Source organism: Triticum aestivum, chromosome 4A (genome assembly GCF_018294505.1).
Source record: "Triticum aestivum cultivar Chinese Spring chromosome 4A, IWGSC CS RefSeq v2.1, whole genome shotgun sequence".
NCBI classification, from domain to species: domain Eukaryota; kingdom Viridiplantae; phylum Streptophyta; class Magnoliopsida; order Poales; family Poaceae; genus Triticum; species Triticum aestivum.
In genome coordinates, this window is record NC_057803.1 from 351,012,003 (window position 1) to 351,017,245 (window position 5,243).

Genomic DNA, 5,243 nt, shown 5'->3' on the forward strand with positions numbered 1-5,243 from the left:
GTCAAAGATTCTGGTGGTCTAATATGAAGCAGGACATTGCTCGTTATGTTGCTGAGTGTGACGTTTGCCGTTGTATCAAAGCAGAGCATCAAAGGCCTGCTGGAACTATGCAACCTATCTCTATTCCTGAATGGAAATGGGACCATGTTGAAATGTATTTTGTTGGGGATATAACTATCAGTTATGACCCGCCCAGGAGGGGCCGGGTCAGCCCCAATAGCGGGTTACACAAGAAGCCCAGTAAACGTGAAAGACGATAGTTTGTCAAATCTTATAGAAGGCCCAAAGGCCTGGAGGCAGATTAAGGCCCGGTATTGTGAACCGCCGTATGTAAGGAAAGACTTGTAAAGAAAGGCATGTAAAAGAAGTCACCGAGCCGGACACGATTATGAGCCGACCGGGACTCTGTAGACCACTAGGTGTCAACCCGTGTATATAAGGGGACGACCCGGTGGCGGCTTAGGGCAAGAAACAAGAGATCGATAACCAAGCCAACGAGTTAAGTCTCTTGGTGATCGAACCCCCAGCAATACCAACACCACTAGACGTAAGCTTTTACCTTCATCGTAAGGGGCCGAACTAGTATAAAACCTCTCGTGTCCTTTGTCCCGATTAACCCCTTTAAGCTTCCTAGTTGCGATGGCCCTATGACTTAGTCCATTCTCTAGGACATCTGCCTTGACAATTCCACGACAGTTGGCGCCCACCGTGGGGCTAGCGCATGGTGGAGTTGAGTTCTTGAAGGGAAACTTCGAAGGGCTCAAGGGATACGCTGTGGGCCGGATGACCAAGAGTCATCGCGGCAAGCTCTACATCGGCGAAGAAGGCTGTGGCCCTGAGGCCAGCTCGATTGAGTACGGTTACCAGGTCCCCTTTGGCGGAATTCACGTCTTCCTCGGCCGGATCGGCGAGTCAGGCCCTGAGCCGGACGTCCACACCAACCTCATCGAAACGGCTCAGCGCGCAAGGACCACTTGTGTTCAATCTGTCGTGAAGCATGCCTTCATAGGCTGCGTCCATGGCGGTGAATACTTTGAAGGATCGGTGGAGGGCGGTGAGACGGCCATCTGTTCTGACACTGCATCATCAATGGCGAGACGGACTCTTTGTACCAGCTACAGGATGGCATGCTCGGGGGCTGTTCCGCTGGCAGCAGTATTCTGGACCTCCTTGAGCCACCGAATTGGATCAGACTCTTCATGGCAGGGACATAGCCCGGGCAGAACTCCACAGCAGCAGCGGCGACAGCTACCGGGTCGGCCGCAGCCGGGTCAGGAGACCCCGCGCGCCCCCGGCTTAGATTCTAATGGACCTCACGGATAAACTGACGAATCTATTGACTGCTGTGGTAGAGCCGGCAGATAAAGCCCAGCATGAAGCAGAGGTGGCACGCGTACATGAAGAGATGGTGCAAGCTAAGGAAAATTCTCCGCAGAGGAAGTCAGGATGGCAGCGGAACGGGCGGCTCTGGACGTTCGTGCTCAACAGCTTCAAGTAGAGACTTTCCAGCTCTCGGTGGATCTGAATGCGTCAAATGAGGCCACGAGGAGAAGGCATCAGAAAACTCAGTCACGTCTACCTCTGATGCTTGATCCTAGGATCCTATTCCATACACCCGGAGCTGGGGGAAGCAACCGCCGGAGGCACACCGGATCACGACACCCGGCGCACCTGTCCAGCCGCGTGCCATGGAACTACCACGTATCGTTACCGCTCCGCCTCACTACGTACCAACACCGCCGGGTCACTTCCCCAACCCCTTGGAAAACCTCATCGCAGCGTCGGCTCGTTTGGCGGCTCTCCCAATGGAAGGTGACTCACCGACGGCGGTCGAAACGCGGAGGGTAAGAGAACTTCAAACAGCTCTAGCACAGCAGGATGCGTACTCCTACAGTCGAGACAGGATCCATTCAACTCTTCGCGCAAGCCGGAGCCCGAGCTACAGTAGGCATATGGAATCCGCAGACATGTCAAGCAATGCTCAACGCTGCAACCAGCCACACAGGCATGAGCCGGTGTGGGTCGGAGCCCTTAACTTGGCGGATCAGGACAGGATTCGATAAGAGGCGGAATGAGCAGTTCAACTGACAGCAGATAAGGCGGTTCATCAAACATTTCTGGCTTATCCAGCAACCTCGGTCGAGGCAGGAGTGGCCACAAGAACCGGAGGCGTCCCTTGCTTGGTGCCGGCCATACGTAATGAGCGTTTGCCAAAGGACTTTAAGGGGCCTCGTAAGGTGCCTAATTACACGGCTGACTTACAGACCGGGGCTTGGATTGAGAGTTATGAGATGGCTATGGAGTTGTTGGAGGTCAGCGACACAACAATGGACAAGTATTTCACTATGATGTTGGATGGGACAACTCGTACTTGGTTGAAGGGGTTGCCGCCTAATTCTATCAGCACATGGGCGGAGTTAAAGGCCCGGTTCATCCAGAACTTCAAATACACGTGTAAGCAGCCTATGTCAATTGTGGACCTAACTAATTGTAAGCAAGTGGACGGTGAGTCTACAACCCATTGGGTGCGCCGGGTCAAGGAGATAATACATTGGTCTGATAAGATGGATGCCGGCTCAGCAGTTTTGATGTTGGAGAAAAATTGCCGTTTTGAACCTTTGAAGCAGAAGTTGGGGCGGCTCAAGCGTGACTGTAATGACATGGGCCAGTTGATGGCGGCTCTCGTCAAGTACGCTGATTCTGATAGTACCAAAGACCCGGTGTCTGACAAAGAAAAGACGGCGGAGGGAAAGAAGAACGGCAACGACAAGGGTCACCAGCATAACCCGGCAAATCAAGGAGGTAATAAACGTAAGGCTGATGAGTTTGTTGCTAACACCAATACACAGGGCAGAAATCAACGGCGCAACGGCAGACAACCCCCTCGGTCGGGCGGGTCAGGTCCCACCCTTGAGCAACTATTGAATGAACCTTGTCCAAGGCGCGGCACCCGGGAGAAGCCAGCCACCCACCTGTGGAAATATTGTACGATCATGAAGGCATTTAAAAATTCAAACGCGTTTGATGGAGGTCACGGCCCAGGTGGCGGTTCAGGTGGAGGCAGTTTCCAAGGCCCGGGCGCTGGTTCAGGTGGAGGAGGATTTTACGGTTAGGGCCATCCTGGTAACCAAGGAGGATATAATACACAACCCAGCCAAGGTAATCAGCAGCAATAGTCCGGATATCAGAGCAACCCAAAACAACTGAATAGTGGGCAATACCATGTATTCACCACTAGTTTATGTAAGAGGGACCAGAAGCTTCACAAGAGGGCCGTCAATGCCGTTGAGCCAGCGATTCCATGTTACTTACGTTGGTCAAAGCAGCCTATTGTGTGGAGCAAAGAGGATCACCCACCCCGGGTCGATAACTCAGTTAACTTGGCTTTAGTAGTGGCGCCTCAGGTTGGTGGATACAAATTCACCAAGGTACTCATGGATGGAGGCAGCAGCATCAACATCCTGTACTATGAGACGTTCCGCCAGATGGGATTGACTGATAAGATGCTTAAACAATCCAACACTGTTTTTCACGGTGTGGTTCCTGTCAAGTCGGCGTACCCAGTGGGTAAGAATGAACTGGAAGTAGCCTTTGGGGATGAGTATGATTCCAGAGCAGAAAAATCAACCTTTGAGGTGGTGAAGATCAAAAGCCCATGTCATGCTCTGTTTGGATGGCCGGCTTATGCCAAGTTCATGGCTCGGCCATGTTATGTATATTTGCAGCTCAAGATGTCGGGCTATAAGGGCACCATCATAGTACATGGGAGCTGGAAAATAGCTTTGGAGTGTCAAGAATGTGATGCTGCCTATGATGAATCTGTTTGTGCAACAGAGGAGTTAAAGTTTTACAAGGATCATGTTGACCTGGCAGACATGACGTCATTAAAGAAACCAACAATAGAGCATGAGCCGGTGTTGAAATTCAAATCATCTGATGACACCAAGATGGTTGACTTTGTGCCTGGCGACTCATCCAAACAGTTCATCATCAGTGCAAACTTGGATCCAAATAGGAAAGCTCGCTCATCGAGTTCATCCGTGAGAACCGGGATATCTTTGCATGGAAACCTTCAGACATGCCGGGTGTCCCGAGGGAACTCGCTGAGCACACTCTCAATATTGATCCAAAGTTTAAACCTGTCAGACAGTTTCTCCGACAGTTCAATGAAGAAAGGCGCAAGGCCATTGGAGAAGAGGTGGCCCAGCTCTTGGCAGACGGGTTCATCATGGAAGTCTTTCACCCAGAGTGGTTAGCCAACCTGGTGCTTGTACTAAAAAAGAATGGCACCTAGCGTATGTGTTTGGATTACACCGATCTGAACAAGGCTTGTCCAGCTGATCCTTTTGCCCTCCCCCATATTGATCAGATCATCCATGCTACGACGGGTTGCACACGTTTTAATTTCTTGCATGCTTATTCAGGTTACCATCAGATCAACATGGCGATCAAAGATCAGGAGAAGACGGCTTTTATCACTCCCTTTGGAGCTTTCTGCTATGTATCTATGCCTTTTGGGCTTAAGAGTGCCCAGGCGACTTATCAACGGTGTGTGCAGAATTGTCTTCATAATAAGATTGGACGTAATGTTCATGCCTATGTGGATTATATAGTGGTAAAATCCAGGAAAGAGGAAACCTTGGTTGCGGATCTGAAAGAAACCTTTGATAATCTCCGGGTCTACAAAATGATGCTTAACTTGGCTAAGTGTGTTTTTGGAGTCCCAGCCGGCAAGCTCTTGGGTTTTTTGGTGTCCAACCGAGGTATTGAAGCTAACCCGGAGAAAATCAAGGCATTACATCCCGGGCCAAACCAACATGCATCAATGATGTTCAACGGCTGGCAGGTCGTGTTTCTGCTTTGAGCCGGTTCATAAGCCGGTTAGGGGAGAAGGCAATGCCTTGTATCATATGATGAAGAAAACAGATGATTTTGTTTGGAGCGATGCTGCAAACTCTGCTTTTGAAGATCTGAAGACATAGCTGCTACCTCTTTTAGCATTGCATTGGTTTTCCCCAAAGAGGAAGGGATGATGCAGCAAAGTAGCGTAAGTATTTCCCTCGGTTTTTGAGAACCAAGGTATCAATCCATTAGGAGGCTACGCGCGAGTCCCTCGCACCTTCACAAAACAAATAAATCCTCGCAACCAACGCAAATAGGGGTTGTCAATCCCTATAGGGCCACTTACAAGAGTGAGATCTGAGAGATATGATAAGATAAAGTTTTTGGTATTTTTATGATAA